Source organism: Macaca fascicularis, chromosome 4 (assembly GCF_037993035.2).
Source record: "Macaca fascicularis isolate 582-1 chromosome 4, T2T-MFA8v1.1".
Classification (NCBI taxonomy): Eukaryota; Metazoa; Chordata; class Mammalia; order Primates; family Cercopithecidae; genus Macaca; species Macaca fascicularis.
The window spans coordinates 97,437,722-97,458,864 of NC_088378.1; the positions used below are offsets into that span (position 1 = coordinate 97,437,722).

A 21,143-nucleotide genomic window follows, 5' to 3' on the forward strand; every position below is an offset into this window, starting at 1 on the left:
CTCTGGCCTCATCACTCACCCTCTATGCCTTACTCGCTCTGCTCCACAGCCACATTGGCTGTTTCTGCTCACTGAACTTTCTGCCTCAAACCAACTTGGATGGCTCCACTCCTGCAGGGGTCAACTCAAACATTCCCTTCTGAATAAAGGCTTCCTGATGATCCAGTCTAAATTAGCAGCCCTGCTCTATCTCCAGGTACTCCATCACTTCAATCTGGCTTATTTTGTTCACAGATTTCAACACTCAGTTTTCTCGCTTACAGGTTTATTTTTTAATGTCTACATCCTCCATGTGAATATAAATTGTATTACTTTTGTCTTGTTCCTGGTAGACTTCCAGAAATCAAAGTGTTTTGGTTGAATAAAGAAATGAATCAATTAATCAATAAACAAATGAATATGAATATAACCCAAGACAAAACTAGATGCATCATGTGTAGTATCTTTACACGTGACTACTTTAGAAGCTCATACGTTTCTAACCATAACATAAGCTCCTAATGAGCAGTAAGCAGACTTTTTCTTCTTTTCCAATCTTTAGAAGTAAGCTAGTATACATTTAAGTACCTATTAATTATTTTGGCTATTTTAGAACATCTTCATTATTGTATTGAAAAATATTTTTTAACTTTCAGTTACCTACATAATCATCCAACCAATAAACATCTGCATAACTGAATGTTTACTATATCACACCTGAACAAGCACAAGTCTGCAATTTCAATTCACCTTCCAATTCTTTCACCTTTCACTTTCACTCTCTGAATCACATTCGTCTTACTAGGTACTGTGCAACTTATAAATCTCACAATTACAGACTCTGCCTGTATGTGGGCATTGATTCGTCTGATAGGGAGTCAAGCATATCTTTCTCTAATGTACATCTGTTGAGATCAAAGAGACAGAGATTTCAATCAGGAAACTCCTGTGAGGATGCTCCAAGTCCGAGCTGCTTCTCCAGGGGTAAGGCCTTACTGTGACCGGAACATTTTTAAAGTGGGCTTTATAAAGGCTTATGGTTTATGGATTCTGGTTTCAAGATTTCATTTTATTTTTTTACATCTGACACATCAAAATCCATCCATGAAATGTAGGCTTTGTTTAAAACCTATCAAAAACTTCACTGTGAAAGACTAGAATCAAATAATTTATTTTCTAAAACCTTACTGACAATCACAGACACCAAAGAAATTGCTTTCTATGAAACAGAGGACAAGAAAGCACAAACTTCAGAAAATCATGGTAATTACTATATTTTGCTAGTATTACATAAAATATTATTACAGTGGGTAATACTACCTTCCAACACCTTCTTCTTATTTATTTTGGAATCAATAGTTCAGACTGTCCCTAATAAGTGCTAAACATGTATCTTCAAATAACTTAGCCTTCTCCAAGGAAATAATCTCATAGTCCTAGGATACATAAAATATTGATAAAATCCCCTTTAATCTTCACTTCTGATGACTAATGATAGTTTTTCTCCCACGTGCTGAAGATTATAATATAGGCCATGACATGCATCAGTCATCCTATTAGTGCCTTTCAAGGTCTTGATGCATTTACCTCCTTTTCCCCCAGGGTGCCGGAATTCCCCATAAATTCTGTTGATCCAAGAAGGGGAACTCTGTTCTGACCTTCACTAACCCTGGAGGGTCCAGAATCACCACTCACATCTGAGAGACCCTCTCCCTTATTTGTGGAGGTGTCACCCCAAGAGAAATCTAACAATGGATCTTGCAGGTACCAAAAAAAATTATAATCGTTGGCTTATTAAACACATGTCCCCCTTCCCTCCCAAGAGTATCTTTAGTCCTTATAAACAACAAAGTAATTGAACAGCATATACATACAACACTGTTGGATAAAAAGTTATTTCTTCAAAGCACCAATTTCAAAATCTTGAATTCCTTTTGAGCACTCCTTTTTATTCTCTCCTACAGTTAGTCGGTTATTAAATAAGCTGCATTATTTTTATCTGTTACAAAATGCACCACACTGAAACATTTACCCTTTAGCCTTGCTGGCATCCTAGTCCATTCTCTTCTCATCATGCTTAGAATACACCCATCTTCTCCTACCAGATTTTTCTGCCTTAGTTCCTTCCTCTCTCCTAAATCCCATACACAACTGGTGTAGATTTTACACCATTCCTATGACACCATCCTTTAATGTCTCCCCTCTGTTTAATGTCTTAGGGCAAACCTCATAAGAACAATCATACTTTCTGCCCTGGACATACTAAATCCAAACCTCAGGATGTTCTTCCCTTCCCAGGTTGTATAAACCCTTGCTTACTGATACTCTATGCTTCCTTGTTCACATGCTGTCTCTTCTCTGAAAATTCCTAACCACATGCCCACAGTTTTCTTTCCATTAATATTCTATGACACTCACTGCTGGTCTCAGGTGTTTGGATCTTCCATATATATGCTACTTCTTTCAACAAAACTGTAAGTAAGCAAGTGACCTCCTGGTCACTTTAATGCACAGTCATCTGTTTCTACCTTGCTTGACATCTCATCTGTTTCCTCATTCTGAAAATATTCTCACTGTTCAACTCCCACTTATGAGTGAGAACATGCGGTGTTTGGTTTTCTGTTCCAGAACTTAAAGTAAAATAAAATTAAAAATATATATGTATATGTGTGTGTGTGTGTATATATATTCTCTTCACTTGGTTTATATGCTACCTTTCCTAAAATTATCCTACCTAATTCACCATTTCTACTTACCTTTTGCCAACTTTTATTCTCACCATTGTTCACCTTCCCAACTGATACTACCCTTGCCCAAGTTACTACCCTTTTCTGCCAATCCCAGGGCAATGAATTCTTAACTGGTCCCCGCACATTCAGCCTCACCACTTGCCAATGTGTCTCCTGATGGAGCCCAGTGGGTGGTCTTTTCAATTGCAAATCTTATTGTGTCACTCATCTGCTGACAATACCTCAATAAAAACTGCATTTTTTTTCAAGCAATACAGGTAATTCTAATGTGCAGCCAAGTTTGAGAATAACTCCTCTAACCATATTCACTTCCACACCTTGTGGTATTTCTTTTATCCAGAACATTCTCTCACCTCTCAAAACTCAGCTATCCTGATTGACTAATGCTCAATCTTCAGATTTTAATTTAAATGCTTCTCTTCAAGAAGGCCATCTCTGATATTGTACATCAGATCTGATTCCCCTGTAATTGGCTCCCATGGAACCTGTTAATATATGTTAACCATCTGTTTTCTGCCTTTGACTGTCCAAAGAGAAAGTGCCATATCTGTTTTACCAGTGTATTAAAGCACTGAGCATAGTGCCAGGCACAAGGTGAGTGTTCAGAAATTTCTGCTAAATGAATCTTACAATAATACTCTTTTAAAAAGTATTACAAAAGTTCAGAGGTGAAAAGATTATGTCGCTGTGGAATCACATAAATTACTCTTTTCTTAAAAACTTACAAAACTGTGTGAAAACATATCACCCCAGACAACCTAGAAATAGAAAAAAAAAAGAAAAAAAAAACTGTTAACAGGCCAATTTTCAACTAAGAAATTAAATGCCTTTCATTTTGTCATTGAATGAAATATCTGAAGGATGACATAATAACTCATCACATGCCATAAGTATATGAACTAACTATAGGCTTGTTATGAAGACAAGAATTATTCACACACTGAAGTTTGGAGATATATGTGATTCCATAGCTAACACTCTTTTTAAGTATAGTCTATCTACCAGTAAAGCCCAAATGAGAACTCTGTAAGCACATTAGGGATATGGCCAAAAGCCATAAGCTTGATTCTGCAGAGTCTATTCTCTAGCATAGGAAGACAAAACAAAAATATTCCTAATTCTGAAAAAGAAGCACAGCCGAAAAAAGCTCACTGGTCAATCATTACCCTGTCAAATATGATTAAAACGGTAAAATCATAATTACGTTGGCATCAACCTAATATATTCTTGTGATTAGTAAAAAGGAGAGCTCAAAGTCAATTTTCTGTAGATACCTTAATCAAGCAGAACTCATTTCCACTGATTTTTACTATTGCATTGGTCCTCAAAATAAAGTCCATTCTCAGGGGGTTTCCAGCTTTTATAACTAGTTAAAAACTAGTAAAACATCATAGCTTTAGTATTACAGTTCATCCATCCATCACTCACTAAAACATCAGAGGTCTAGGAAATTAAAAACACTAGACTAAAAGAGCAGAATAACCTCTTACCATTAAAAAAATAAAATTAACACACGTTTTTTTTCCAGAAGAGAATAAACCAAACTAAATAGGTTCTGCCTTACCATAATAAAAGACTTCACACAACTCATACTGCATTCTGTTTAATTCATCAAATCCGTGTTGGATGTTACAATGGAAGGACACTGAAATAAGACTAAAAGGACTCAAGTGACAAATAAGGCATGGCTTCCTACCATCAGACAACTCAGAAAATGCAGGGCAACAACTGACTCTACTTCAAGGCAAAAAGGCATTTCTGTCAAACACAGGTCCAGGTGATATGCCAGAGGGTCACAAACAAATTAGTTCAAACTAGGGAAGGGCCAAAAATAATTGATATTGCATGAGTGTTGAGAGATCATGGAGCATTTATTGGGATGGGGGGCAGTCTTTCATACCAGGAAGAAGCACAGATAAGGGCACCGAGGCAGGGGCACAAGCAATCGTGTGGAGAAAGTAGAGCTGGAGCAGAGGTAATGCAAAGATAGGAATATGGGGCTGAAAAGAGATTCTGGGTGCACAATAGACAAGACCTTGAATGGAATCAGCTCCTAGATCATGTACATCCATTCACTGTTTCAAACATGATCTTCACTGTTTAAGACATGATTTTCATTCATTGAAGCTCCTTTTTATTTTGTAGACTAGATGCAACCTCGTTTATGAATTGCAAATAAAAAGCCAATTAGATCTTTGAAACTAAATTTGTAGAAATGTTGTTTTTCACAGTGACAAACATAAATTGTTAAATAAAGAACTAAATGATATTACAGTGTGTGAAATTTATGGAATGAGATAGTATTGTTTCAAACATTCATGTTATAAAGAAATAATAAAAATAAGTCAGAGTCAATTCTCAAAGTATAATAAAAAGAATTGACATTTTATAGACTATGGTGTTGTTTGCTTTACTTTTTTTTTTTTTTTTTTTAAGTTCAAGTGTTACATAGGTAAACTTGTGTCATGGAGTGTGTTGTACAGAGAATTTCATCACAATTGCAAAGACGTGGAATCAATCTAAATGTCCCTCAATTATAAACTAGATAAAGAAAATGTGGTACATATACACCATGGACTACTATGTAGCCATACAAAATAATGAGATCATGTCTTTTGTAGGGACATAGATAGAGCTGGAGGCCATTATCCTTAGCAAACTAACACAGGAAACCAAATATCACATATTCTTACTTATAAGTAGGAGCTAAATGATGGGAACACATAAGACATGATCTTAACTGTGCCAGAAAAAAACTGTAGAGGCAAAAAGCATGGCAGACAACCTATTATGGGGCTCCTGAAACAGCCAAGTAGCAATGATGTTTAACAGATGACAGAAATCACAAAGCTCATTGTGGAAGGGGAAGAACACTGAAAATTATATAACTGAGAAATCAGAACAAAAGAATAGCAATCAGATTAGAGCATTTTATAAAAATACAGAGATGGAATCGAGAATGAAAATTAAGTTCCATTAATGTAACTCACAAAATAACTGAATACAGTAACACCCGAATTCCTACATTTTCTGAACAATTTATTCCTAAGAGAAGCAGACCTGTAACACACTGAGGATCTTTCACTTTTGATTCTGGACTGAAACTGGAGAATGTGACCATGATGCCCATCATTCAATTTTACTGGAAGAAAAAAACTCACACAACACTCTTAAATATTTGCCCTACCCTTTTCCACAACATAATCTACTTAACAGCTAGATTCAGTAGTTTTTAAGACAGAATTAAACAATAAAATTCTCAATTCCAAAAAAAAAAAAATTCTTACGTTCTTCTGCTGCTAAGGAATTAATTAACTTCCCTTCAGATTATCAAGGCCAAGGGGGAAGAAAACTAGTATTTATTTGTTGCCTATGTGACAGGAAGCAGTGTGTGAAGCATTCCTCATTAATCCTGAATCTTACGTTCCTCATTATCCAAACCATTGTCTTCCTCATTTTTCAGAGTAGGAGAGTGTGTATTATGGAGGTAAGCACTTGCTCAAAAGAAGTTTGCTAATGTTGACAGAGCTAATATTCAAATTCAGATTCTTCTGACTTTAAAAGTCACTTTTTCTTAATGGAAAGAGTGCTCTTTCCAATAAGCACTCTGTCTCCAAGAATTCATCTTTGGAAACCCTACTGCTCCATCAATAATGCTTCTTCTCCTTTTCTTTTTTCATTAATTTATACATGCTCATTCCTAAATTAATCACAGAGCACCTACTGTATGCTAAACGTTGATTATGATCATTCATTAGTGTCTATAAGTGTTTTATATTAAGCACGGCATTCTAAGCCTTGCCCTTTTCCTTAACCAAATCTGTTGTCAGAATGGTTGTTAACATCACACCACTTCTATTTATTTCCAAAATGTGTTCTAGTAAACATATAAATCCATGATACTCATCCATAAAAATTATGTGTCTGCTACCTTCTTTAAATATAAAAATCCTCATTAGTTGAGGGAAAAAAGCATGTTCTACAGAACTACCTAAAAGATAATATCCTAATTATTTAAATAAATTTAACAGCTTTGAACTGTTGTAAAAGTTGTTTATTAACAGTATTAATATTAAAAAGTGTGAATTAAGACAAATGGTGCCACAAGATTTTAGTGTAATTTTAACTAAAAACCATGTAGTAATGTGTGTGTGTATATACAAACAAAGTACCCTCTTAAACATTTACTTGTAAATCATGCAATAAAAAGCACCTCTGCATCAATTGATACAGGGTTTCTTGCAAATGTTCAGCGTACTGCCAATAATATTTCATAGCCAGCTTACATAAGAAGTCATCTACAAAGTGAATCAATGGAAGGAATGATATTTACCCCTTTTTGAAAAGGCATTTTAACTAATTATGGGCTTCTGAGTATTACTACCAATTTAAGGACTCTTAACACCATAGAAATCATGGTACTATGATAAGGAGTTCTGTTTCAAAAGTATACCCCAAATGTTCAGTAAGCTACATATGACAACAAAATACTGAAGGAAAAGGAGATATACAACTATTTCTAATTTTTTAAAGATGTACCTTATGATACTACTTTTGATGGTAGAAGAAACTATCTACTTCTACTAGTTACCTTTACAAGAGAAAAAAAGGCGGGGGGTGGTTTGGAATCAATGCTAGCTCTCATTTTACAGTTGCTCAGTATTCACTCAAGGGAGTTTGAGATTACCTCCAAGAGCCGAATTCCAAACCCAGCCATGCCAGCAGCACTTCCAAATATGCACAGAGACACCTCCAGCTGCCCACAGAACCACTACCCCTCACCATTGTCATTCATGCTCTCAAAACTCTGAGATTCATGTAGGAAAATACAGTCAAATTCATCCCTCAAAAAGGCTCATGTCAGAAAGGTCACATCAGTTCCTTCCATTCTTTCTTTCTCTTTCTGGCTTTATAAAATACAAGTGACAAATAAAAATTATATATATTTTCAGTGTACAAGGTCATGTTGTGTTTTTTTTATATATATATATGTATACATATATACACACACCTTGTGAAATAATTAAATCAAGCTAATTAACATAAATATCACCTCACATACTTAGCATTTTCTGTGGTAAGACCATTCAATATCTACTCGGCAATTTTCATGGATATGGAACATTATTACTAACTACAGTCACTATACTGTACAATAGATCACCGGAATTTATTCATCCTAACTGCAACCCTTTGACCCTTTGAACAACATCTCTCTATTCTCCCCCAACTGTCGATTCCTGAAAGAAAATATGGCATCATCTCACTTATGTGTGGAATCTAAAAAAGTCTACCTCATAGAAGTAGAAAATAGAATGGTGGTTCCATTCTTTCTAAAAGGTAACTGTAGTGTACTTCAGAGAATATCCCAGTAAAATAAAAAGATTAAAATTAGGTAAGATGAATAATGAAAACTGCCAATGAAGGCATTTGGGTTGACTATAGAAAAAATAGTTCACCCTAAACCAGTGGTTCTCAATCTCAATTGTATTTTGGAATAACCTAAGGACTGTGAAAGAATCGTGTCTCAGTCTAAACCCCAGATATTCTGATGTAATTGGTCTGGGGTACAACCTGGACATCAAGACTATTAACAGCTCCCCAGATGATTGTAATGTAGAGCTAGGGTTGAGAGTCACTGCCTAGAACTCTAGCCTTAAGTCTACCAATACAAAAGAGGCAAAGACTTTCAGAAAGTCTTTTAAAAAAACAAAAATAAACCTTTAAAACTAATGTTGTAAATCTAATTAATGACACTTTATTTTACCTTCTTTTTTTTTTTTTTTTTTTTTAGACAGAGTCTTGCTCTATCGCCAGGTTGGAGTGCAGCGGCACAATCCCGGTTCACTGCAACCTCCGCCTCCCGGGTTCAAGTGATTCTCCTGCCTCAGCCTCCCAAGTAGGTGGAACTACAGATGTGCATCACCACACCCAGCTAATTTTTGTATTTTTAGTAGAGATGGGGTTTCACCATGTTGGCCAGGATGGTCTCGATCTCTTGATCTCATGATCTGTCCGCCTCGGCCTCCTAAAGTGCTGGGATTACAGGCAACACTTTATTTTTCATACCTATGGAAGCCCCTCAGCACTACTACAGGCCTGCAGGAATCCACGTACAAAAGGCCTGGATTCATATGGTATTTACTGTTAAAAAGGTTACATGAACAATTAAGTTGGCTGTCACTGTGTTTACCATCACAAACAACAGCGCACAGGCAAGGCACTTCTTTAAAAAGAAGTTTCAGAGGGACTAGAAAAGTATAAATCACTGAGGCACACATGCCTCCAGGTCCATCCCCCACTGTATCTCTCACCCTAGCAGACAACAGAGCTACACAGCCACATAAAGCAGCCCACAGGCATGGACTTAGCCTACTTTGGACTGATTTCTGCTTGGGAGACAAACAGAAGATGCCTTGTGGTTCACAGAATAAAAAATGAACAGATGAGAATAAACACTCCCTAAAACTACACAGGTAGAAATAACTTTGGAGTTATTAAAAGCACAGTTATTAACACATTTAGGTTTTAAATTTGCAAAATGCCATATAATTTGTACGAACTGGGTCAGGGTCATTCTGTCAAAAATACTGTTTTACAGAAAGAAATGAATTATACTAATTCCAGGAAAGAAGGTATTTTTTTATTAGAATATCAAAGGATGAGAGGAAGGTGCCTAAATTCTGCATATCCTGTTTAATTAATAAATTAGAAAATTTCAAGTATATAAAAAGTACATATAAGGATCAGAAGCATTATTTTTACCAGTTAACTTTTCACAAACTAGTATTTGTGAAATTGATGTAAAGTGTTAACATTTTACATGTATTATAATTTACATACAAAAACTTACTTTACTTCATGAAAATAATTTCTGCTGCTTTATATTTACAAGCCTAGTCAGACATGATCATTTTAAATATCAAGCCCAGAAACATTTTTGAGAAACCACTGGGTACAAGATCTCATGGAATCCAGCACCATAAGAGGACACAAAGGTGACCTAATCTTTGTTCTTCATGTGATGTGTTAATTTTTAAAAGTAATGAGGAATTGTTAGAGCTCAGCTTTTCGAAACATAAGAAACAGCTTCCTCTGGATGCAATCGTTTTCTTGTGTACTTTGAAGCACAAAAAATAGCTGACATAGTCTAAGTGTATTAAAGATATATAAGCAATATTTCTCTCCTAATATGAGAAAACAAGAAAAATTATCACACATTTATTACAAAATAATTAATAATGCTATAGAGGCAGAAAAGGAATGATATCTTTCCTCACCCTTTATAAGGGTCACGGTCAATATTCCTGTAACAAAAGATAGGTGTGTTAGTCTGTTTGCGTTGCTATAAAGAAATTGCTGAAACAGGATAATTTATGAAGAAAATAAGTTTATTTGGCTCATGTTTCTGCAGGTTACACAAGAAACACAGTGCTGGCATCTGCTTCTGTTGAGGGCCTCAGGAACTTTATAATCATGAGAACAGGTGAAGGAGAGCCAGAGTGTCAAGTGCCAAGAACAGGAGCAAGAAAGAGGGGAGGTGTCACACTCTTTTAAACAACCAAATCTCATATGAATTCAGAGCAAGAACTCATTCTTCACTGAGAAGGACATGATGTCATTCATGAGGGATCTGCTAACCATGATCCAACTAGGCCCCACCTTCAACAATGGGGATCACATTTCAACATGAGATTTGAAGGGAACAAATATCCAAATCATATAATTCTGTCTCTGGCACCCCAAATTTCATGTCCTTTCATTGCATAAAACAATCACCTCTTCCCAATAGTCTCCAAAAGTCCCAACTTGTTTCAGCATCAACTTAAAGTCCAAAGTCTCATTTGAGACTCAAGACAAGTTCCTTCTACCTATGAGCCTGTAAAATCAAAAGTAAGTTATTTACTTCCAAGATACTATGGCAGTACAGGTTCCCATTTCAGAGAAATCAGCCCAAACAAAGGGACAACAGATCCTATGCAAATCTAAAACTCAGCAGGCAGATATTAAATCTTAAAGTTTCAAAATAATCCTTGATTCAGTGTCCCACATCCATGGCATACTGGTGTAAGGAGTGGGCTCCCAAAGCCTTGGCCAGCTCCACCCCTGTGACTGCTCTCACTGGTTAGAGTTGAATGCCTGCAGCTTTTCCAGGCTCAGGGTGCACGTTGCCAGTGGTTCTAACATTCTCAAATCTAGAGGATGGCAGTCCCCTTCTCACAGCTCCACGAGATAGTGCCCTAGTGGGAACTCTTGTGTGGGGGCTCCAATACCAAATTTCCCCTCCATGCTGCCCTACAAGAAGCTCTCTACAAGGGTTCCACCCCTGCAGCAGGCTTCTGCCTGGGTACCCAAGTTTTCCCTCGCATCCTTGGAAATCTAGGTGAAGGCTGCCAAGCTTCCTTCACTCTTCAATTGTGTGCAACTGCAGCCTTAACGCCAAGTGGAAGCTGCCAAGGTTTATGGTTTGCGCCCTCTAGAGCAGCTGCCTGAGCTGTAATCTGGGGCCCTTTGAGCCACAGCTGGAGCTGTAGTAGCAGGGATGCAGTGAGCAGCTTCCCAAGGTGATGCACAGCAGCAGAGCCCTGGGCCTGACTCAGAAAACCATTCCTTCCATCTAGGACTCTGGACCTGTGATGGAAGGGGCTGTCTCCTCAGAGACTTCCGAAATGCTTTTGAGGCCCTTTTTCCCACTGTCTTGGATAGTAGCACTTGACTCCCTTTTAGTCAAGCAAATCTCTCTAGAAAGTGATTGTTCCACAGCCCACTTGAATTCCTCCCATGAAAATGCTCTTTCCTTCTCTAACTCATGACCAGGATGAGACTTTTCCAAATTTGTATGCTCTGCTTCCACTTTAAATGTAACTTCCAACTTTAAGTCATTACTTTGCTCTGATATCTGATAATAGGCAGTTACAAGCAGCCATAGCACATCTTGAATGCTAAGCATTACTGCTTAGAAATTTCTTCCACCAGATACCACACATCATGACTCTTAAGCTCAAACTTCCACAGATCCCAAGGGCATGAACACAATGCAGTCAAGTTCTTTACTAGGGTATAAAGTGGGTGACCTTTATTCAATTCCCAATAAATTCCTCATTTCCATCTGAGGCCTCATCAGCCTGGCTTTCACTTTCCATATTTCTGTCACCATTTTGGTCAGAACCATTTAGTCTCAAGAAGTTCCAAACTTTCCCTCAACTTCCTGTCTTCTTCTTAGCTCTCCAAACTCTCCCAAACTCTGCCCATCGCCCACTTTCAAAACCACATCCACATTTTCAGGTATCTTCATAGCAATGTCACATTGTTTGGTACCAATTTTCTGTGTTAGTCTGTTTCGTATTGCTATAAAGGAATATCTGAGACTGTGAACTTTATAAGTGGTTTATTTGGTTTGTGGTTCTATAGGCTGTATAAGCATGGTGCCAGCATCTGCTTGGCTTCTGGTGAGGCCTCAGGAAGCTTATAATCATGGCAGAAGGCAGGGAGCCAGTGTATCACATTGTGAGTCAGGGAGCAAGAGAGAGAGAGAAGTGCCAGGCTCTTTTACACAACCAGAGCTCACATGAACTCATAAGGAACTCACTCATTACCATGAAGACAGCATCAAATCATTCTTGAGGGATCCATCCCCATGAAAAAATATCTACCACTAGGCCCACCTCCAACACTGAAGGTCACATTTTAACATGAGATTTGAAGGTGGCAAAACATCCAAACCATATCAACAGGTTAATAGGAGAAAAAGATAACACATTTACTTAATCAAAATTTTACTTGATATGGGAACCTTTGGAATTGACAACTCAAAGGTTCATAGAAAATTGTCTGTTTTATGCTTAGGTTTGATCCAGAATGGACAGCCATATAGAAATGTAATTGAACAAAAATGATATGACCTAATGGTAATAGTCAAAGAGGGGAAACCCAGCATGGCCTGTCTGTTTGGATTCTTCCTGGCCTCTCTGTGTGGCATTCATTCCTTGTGGGCACAGGGAAAGACACCTTCTGAAATGAGTGTCTTATGATCTACTTTCAGACAACGTAGGTCAGAGAATTTCCCTACGGTCAGCTTACACAGAAAGGCAGAAGAAGGTTAAAGTAATGTTTCTAGGTTTTATGTCTAGCTTTTTTCAGAAAAGGGTTCTAGTTTCAAAGACCTGCCTAGGGAAAAATAATTCTAGTTTATATGGCCTGCCTTGGGGAGAAAGAGGAGTAGGAGAAAGCAGGGGAAAAGGTCAGAAAGAGACTTTGCTTGAGACCCTTCGTGTTCCTCAGTTTGAAGTACTCAGCACACCAAAGTACCACACTTTAGGGTGTCATTTTCTGAGTCCACCAAAATGAGAAACAATGGATCTGATCCATTACTGAAAGCAGCTCACAACACCTCAATGTCTCCTTCACAGCACACACATCTCTCAACAGTGGTATTCTCTCATGTATTTAATTTCTACGCCAGTGCTAATAAATGCCCACACACAACTTAAATTTAAAATTCATGTAAACAATGTTTCTGTAAGAGGAAATTCATGTGAAAAGACCACCATTGACTTGTAATATAAAATGTAATAACTTCCCGTCCTGTGATCGGTGGGTGCTACCTCCCAAATCACAGTAAAGCCAATGTGGATCCCACATACACACTGGGTCTCCCTTTACAGATACTCATTCCAAAGCATTATACTTCTCTGCTGGTTTTGTACCACTTTTATTGATACATGTGCTTTGTCTGCATATTCTAGTTAGGAATTCACTCAAATTCATGTTATATCAAGCTTACTATTTTAGCTTTCAGTATGACTCAGAATATAATGCAAGTATGTGTGTTTACAGTTCCACATGTGTGATATTACTTGTAAACTTTATTTACAAGTAAATTTGTTTTGTCTTATTGCCTACAATATGTTAGCATTCATTTATGCGATACATTTCTTTTTAGCTATGTCACTTTATGTACTTTTCTATGGATTGATATAATAGTATAGTTTAATTAGAATTTAAGGTTTTCTACTGGTTTCCAGTGTACAATACACTGAATTTCCTACCCAAAATGTTTCCCCTCCACGATGTCTCTAAAATTATTTGAAGTTGATATAAGAAAGAAGATGTATTTCCCTGCCAAAAAAAAAAAAAAGGATATTTTATACACTCACATATGGGTGCTTATTAAGAACTGAGGAAGGCAGTAAGACGGAGGGGAGGAGGGAGAGAGTTCTCCTAGAACAAGAATCAACAACACCCAATCGTTAGATCCCTATTATGTTTATATATATATTGCACTGAACAGTATGAAACAGTATCAAACATAGTTGTTACGGTCATTGTAGCACTAGTATTTTTGTTGTTGTTGTTGTTGTTGTTGTTGTTGTTGTTAGGGTCATTGTAGCACAATTTTTGTTGTTGTTGTTGGTTCATTTTCTCTCATTTCTGCCACTCAGCTCAATCAGGCTCTTAATAAACACTTACTCTTTATTGACCAGTTGCCAAATGTCAGTTGGCACTGAGAAGTCTTTTAGAAGCTGGCCTACAAATCCCTCTTAATTTACTGCACTTCGGTGTTTTGAATTTACTGCACTCGGGTGTTTTGAATGATTACATTTCTATTGACTCTTTTCTGGTAAAATTTTTTATTACGCTCCCTGAACATATGTTTTACTTTTGTTTAAACCAGTGATTCTCAAACTCCAGTATTCATCAGAATCACCTGGGGGGACCTGTTAAGCCACAAACTGCTGAGCTCCGATTAGAATTTCTGATTCTTAATTGAATCAGGAATGGTGGGATCTGAGAATTTGCATTTCTAACAACTTCCCAGCTGACGCTCATGCAGCTTGTGGGGAACTCACTGATCTAATGAACCACTTTAAAGTACTAAAAGTCATTGTTCTCAAATTCTATAGGAACCCCATTCCATTCACTATATATTTAACCTTTTAGATAACTTATTTTCCCATTTCCTTATCTATAATCAAGGCAAGAGGTAAGCACAACTTCCTAGACAACAGTTCAAGCAGCAAGGAAAGAAATTCCAGAATGAAAACCCAAAGCAGTTGAAAAAAGAAACAATGGGGCCAGGAGACAGATTTCTGAATAAAGGGCACTGGGGGAGAAGTGGGAGAAGAAAATAAACTTTAAAGAATAGCTTGTAGAAAACCTGTCAGAAATGAACTCAGCAAAAACAAAGATAAAGGGGCACCTACTCCTACCTTCAGAAGAGTCTCAGAAAAAGAGACGCTGACATATTCTTGAGATCCAGGACAAGTCTTTCCACTTGTGCTCTGTATTTCTTCTACATTTAAGAACCTGAGCCAGCAATGATTCTTTTGTTATCCTCTTCCTTCTGTATCTTCTACTTTTCTCTCTCTGCTGGTTCCTTCCCAAAGTACCAGCACGCCGTCCTTCCATTTGCACTCTCTTCAACTACCAACCTATCTCTTTTTCTTCCCTTCACAGCCAAGCCCCTCCCCGGCCCCGCCCCGCCCCGCCCCCGACACACACAGTCCCTTGCTGGTCAAATAGTGGTTCTCAGACCTGCAACATCAATATGATCTGGAAGCACATCAGAAATGCACAATCTCAGTCTTATCCTATTTACTCTGTTTATCTAATTTCCTTTTCAGTTGGATAATGGGATTGATATTATACTATACATTTTTCCAGCCTAAAGTCTAGAACTATCTACCTGGATTTATTCACTGCACATTAAATTTATATAAAAAATCAATTTCAGGATTTCTAGGATCCATATTAAATCCAGAATCCTCATGGTACATTTGGATTTCTAGTAGAATCTTAACATTCAAAAACAGATAAGTAGGACATTTAAAAGACAAAACCTGTCCAAAAACAAATGTAATCCTAAACATAAAGATGATTGCAATTTGTTATAGCATTAAGCTATTCCAAAAAAAAAAAAATCACAGTAAGCAAAGACCTAGGAATGCAAAAGTACTATGAATGGTTTTAGCCTTTTGTCGCACTGATGAGAAGCAAACATTGTCATTCTTCATTTGTTCCGTTCTGATTCATTACTTATAAACACGTGTGGCTCTCTTAAAGTTAGGAGCTCTAATACTCACCCTACTCTACTGGGCCTCGTTCCTGGATTCAGGATCTTGCTCTCTCTATTCTACTTCCACTGTTACAGGGGCTTGGCAGATATCTAGAAACTACAGATTAGCAAGGCCATTTTGTTCCAAGTATGAACTCTCACACAGACCATTTCTAAACTTATTTATTCACCAAATAACCACCAAGCATGTCCCTCCATGACAGGAACCGTGCTAACTATAGAAATACAGTGGGATGAAAATAGTCTCTGAAAGCATAGAGTTTGGGTCTCACAGGGAAGACAGACTGCTTAAACAATTATAATTTAGCTCACATATAATAAAGTACAAAATATAACAGGGACCCACATCAGGAGAACCTAATCTAGTCTAAGGAGGTAGTTAGTGAAGACAAAAGCAATATTGATACTGCATCACAAAAGAAAGAATAGTACATAGCCAGACCAAAAGGAGAGGGAGAACATATCTTACAGAGAGAATATGTATAAAAGCCTGGAGCTCAGCAAGAAGGTCCATTCAAACAAGTGATAAGAAATTTAGTACGTCTCAGTGCAGAATGTGAAGGACATGGTGGCGACAGGTTGGGCTGGAGAAGTAAGTAAGCACCAAATTCTGGAAAAGTCTGTAGTCCAGTTTAAGGCCTTTGGGTTATATCTGAAATTAAATAAGATGACTTGAGACTGGGCCACAATTTAGACTAGAAAGGGGCAAGGCTACAACTAAATATATGCCAGTCTTATTGGGATAAATTAAGTATGACCAAGGAAGTGGCATCTGGAACGGACAGAAATGCAGACATGCCAGAGATACGCAGAAAGTAGAGTCCACCTAACTTGGGCATTACTTGGAGTTCCAATATACCTTCCTGGAACCCAGTTTAGGCAAAGAAAATGGTTGTATAATACGGTGAGATTTAGAACCAAGTACTAGGAACAGATTTGGGAGGGATAATGTTTTCTCTTAGGAATGCTACATACTTTGGAATGCCCTAACCTAAGCCTAGTCTCTGAAGCACCGTTGCTTTTTCAGCCCCAGTTCCTCGTGCCAGAATTTGGCCCTTCTCACTCCTAATCTCTATATATCATCCCTAGCAGTGTCGGCTCCTGTTATGATAATTAAAATATTTACATTTATAAATTATTGCCTTGTCATTATTAAAGTCATTTGATATTCTGAGCTTTTTAATCTTTAATTTCTTTGTATGTTGACTGTCTCTAATATCCAAAGATCAATTAAATTTTATATGAGTAAAACATGTCTAATATATAATTATAAATTTACTTTAAATTATTATAGAGTCTCTCAGAATCTCTATCAAATAATGATACATCTTTTTATGTTTATGTGTATTATTCAAGTATGTTTTAAATCAATTACAATTTTAAACAAACTTCATAGTTAGTATATTAGAGAATTTATATTATGAAAGCTTATATGGAAACTGACAGAGAAATGCTTACGCATTCAATTTTCATACTCTTTCAGCATCCGTGAAACAGTGAATGCCCCAACTTATAAATGCTGAGCTCCACAGTTGTGTTGGTAAGTCAGCTATTTGCAATGTTTCCTCAGTACGTGGTCTGGAACAAGGTGAGAAGCACAAAGAGGTGAAACAGAGGCTGTGTGGGCTGGGACCAGGAAAATAGTCATCAGAAGACTAAGGCAAGCCCCATCCTGGATCTGTCAGGATGCAGATGGGGCTGCTGCAACATCTGGCCCCTCTTCTGTTCTCTTGTCAATACCCACCAGTCTAGCTAAAAACTATTTCCTGAATCCATGCTTATACAAGATGAGAAAGCAAGAACTGGGGAGGCAATGGAACAGTGAGAATTCAGTCCTCAGGCTAAAAGGCAGAAAAGAAGGGTGAGGGGATCAACCTGAGCAATGTGACCTAGAGGATCAGGAAGCTCCCAAAGCCATCTGGCTGGGTTGGTTGGTTCTCAGGACCCAAAACTTAAAACTCAGTTCAACCATAACTACTTATACTGCTCTGCATACTGCCCTCCACCTCCACTACCCTAAGCACTCTATATAAGTGCCCTGTAATTAATAAACATTTACTAAACATGTACATCAATGAATTAATTTAGTTTGATTTTTTCTTTCTTTTCACTCTAGTCAATTGCTCATCCTTTTACTCTAGCCAACTGCTCATCCTGTAGCCTATCTATGATTTATGAATATATTAACTACTTAAAGTTGTAGGCAAAAAGGCACATACCTGACACTTCATCAATCTACTTCCCTTCTGTGAATATCAAACGACCATGTAATATAATAGCAACTGTCCAGATTCCCCCTGCCCCACCCACACGCACACTCAAATTCTAATCCTAAATCTGCCTACGGAAGTCTATGCCATTTTTTCCATTAACAAAGTCCTGCTCTTGTCACCATAAACCCTTCAATCCCTAGTCCAGTTTAGAAACAGTCACTGACATCTTCCTGGCTAGTCTCTGTGCTATGAGTCTTTCTCATCCAACTTCTCAGACCTAGACTAAATCCTTGCCAACATTAAGAGTCCTTCTTTAACAGGAAGCTGTTGCAGTGTCCATGAAATTTTTTAAAAAATTAATAAAAATAAATTTAAAAAGAGATTCTATAAAATAAAATATAAGTAATCTTTTATAAAGAAAAAGAGCATAGCTTTTCACTCTTATTTTCTCTTCCACAGATCAGGAAGATGATTAACTGTGCCTGCCACACATCACAAAACAGATTTTGAGAAAAGTGTCACTGGGTATGTAGACTTCTTTTTCTTCCTTCCTTCCTTCCTTTTGTTTTTCATTCTTTCATTCCATAAATTAGTAAAGAGCATTTAAGTAAGATGAAAATGTGACATTATTCTATAATCAAGTTCCATGTATCCCTCCTCTATATAGTCTAGTCCCCTAGTAAATATAATAAAGAGGTATATTCATTAAGAAGCTGTAGAAAAACAAGAATAAAGAAATAGCTGAGTTCCTGAAATGTTGCATAGAAAGCATACATACTTTCTTATTTGTTTATTTTGCCATTGTGGCTTTGCTTTATTTAATTTTGGGTTGCTCAGTTGCTTCAATGAATAGTTGATGCTGTAAACTGAATTCCCCAGCCTCTCAATCTGTCAAGAATCATTCAATTCAACATTTATTGAGTACTTGCTTTCTCTAAACACTCAACAACAGTTGTACATATAAAACAACACTGAAAATTCTAGAAAAAATATTTAATAATATAAATACACTTGTAATATAGTTTTGATTTTCAGGTATGGAGTTTTCTTAGAGCAAGGCATGTCACTATTTCATGTCATCCTTATATAACTGCCATGTTCTTCCTTTATTTTCCTGTCACTGTATGCTCTCCTTTTGTATATTTTTTCTGTCCCCTTTAACATTTATCTAAATCTATTCATTTATTCCTCATTTTTGAAGTTTAAAGTAACAGATAGAGAAACAGATTACCTCCAAACATCTGCACAGAAACACTGTACCTGCAACTCCTGCTATAAAACTGACTTTAATTATATGATTTTTGAAAACTTTTCTCACACGCACTGTAACTGAAAGTGTTCAGCATAAAAAACAAGCTATCGCTTAGGTTCCTCCTATTAGGCATACTCGTGTTACAAAAAAAATAACATGCACATTTTATCAGTGTTATGAATAGACCCTTGGATAGTAAACAAGAGTTTTGATTTCATGGATGCTTATGATAGCCGTAGTTTAAGATTCCTGGAAATTTTAACATTTGAGACATTATATTAATTGTATAACTACACAGGAAAAAATGAAGAAAAACTGAGTATGTTTGCCGTCCATTCACTGGGTATACTCAAAGAGCCCATTATCAAAAGGACTCCAGAGAAACTAAAATGTGACTGCAAATTGTGTAATACTATTTTTGCTCTTGCAATAGTAAGGTTTTAGTAACATCTGGGTATTAGGTTACTGGATTTTCATGATAATTCCCAAAACTAAAGTCTCCTATTACCCACAGCATATATGTGCACCTTACACCTGCATGCTCTTAATGTGATAATGCCTCATCTTCCTCTGACACTCCTGAAATTTTGGAATCTGCAGGCTTCCCACCTAAACTCATGGCTCTTTTCTCTTTGAGTCTCATCTACAGCTATAACTTCACTATTCCTTAAATCCAATAGATCCTAAGTCTGTGTCTGTAGTTCCAGCCTGCTCATCCTCTCTGACCATACTTCCACCTTCCTTCTAGGTAATCCATATTCTAGGTATTAGCCTACACTCAGAGAAACTTGGGCTCAACCTTTTATCCTATAAGCTTATTTCTGTGTTCACCATCTGAATTCAAAGTATCACAAGCCATTTAGTAGGCTAGGAGGGAAACCCTATTTAGGTATTTAGGTATTACCCCAAATACTGCTATCTCCCTCAACCACTCTCTGAAACAATTCATAAATTCTAAAGTGTCTACTCTCAAGTTATTCATACATATCTGTCCTTTTATTTCTCGCCATAATAGATCTAATTCAACTCACTATTCCTCATGCGGGCTTTGGTCAAAGCTTTAAAAATTGATCTCCCTGACTCGAATCACCACTATAGCCAAAATATCCTCTATGTTCCTCTTTCATTGGACAGATACTTGCTGATCACCTTCTATGTGTCAGGCTTTGAGCTGGGCAATAAATAAAGAGACCTGGAAAAATCAAAGGTCTCTCCTCAGTGAACATAAGCTCAAGTTCAGGAGATAAATCTGCAACCAAGCAAATAAACAAATAAGTAACTACCACACAGGCGGTGCCTGTGTAGGGAATAACTAGTAGAAGTCCATTAGAGGGGTCAGAGAATACCTCACTGAGGAGGTGCCACTTAGAATAAGACCTAAGGAAAAGAAGAAACCAGCCTCAAAGAGTCAAAGAGAAGAAGAACCTAGGAGAGTTCCATGGCAATAAAGAGATTTCAAGGGCTGGAAGGAAGGCCATGTTGACTAGGGCCTAGCTGATAATGGGGAGAGTGTATGAGATGAGGTGGGAGAGGTGAGTAGAGGTGAAATCACTCACAGCATTTTGGGCCACTATCAGAAGTCTGAATCTAATGCAAAGCCTAATTAGAAGTCAGGGAAGAGTTTTATGCAAAAAAGTAACACTGCCTGATTTATGTTTTATTTTTTAACTTGCCAGAATTATGTTTCCCAATCATGAGTGTCAATCTTCTGCTTTAAAAAAGCCCAGTGGCTCCTGATTAACAGGGTAACCACATGTTCTAGTTTGCTCAAGTAAACCCAGGGTTGCCCCTGTGTTCCCAGTGTAATTATTAATAGGCCCTTCCATTCACCCTCACAAGGGTTCTAGTAGAAACCATAAATTGTATGCTCAGCT

General features: G+C 37.2%; 1 protein-coding gene across 4 annotated transcripts in view; it reads right to left on the bottom strand.

The window, feature by feature from the left end:
• The window catches only part of MEI4 (meiotic double-stranded break formation protein 4), a 344,684-nt gene that overhangs the window by 288,968 nt on the left and 34,573 nt on the right, over positions 1–21,143 (bottom strand). Inside the window, exon 1 of one of the 4 annotated variants that reach the window (XM_074037610.1) lies at positions 14,939–15,154. The exons of the other annotated variants lie outside the window; for them this stretch is intronic. The gene's annotated coding sequence lies outside the window, so the exon portion shown is untranslated. Of the gene's footprint in view, positions 1–14,938; positions 15,155–21,143 lie in introns of those variants that run through there. 4 annotated transcript variants of the gene reach the window in all.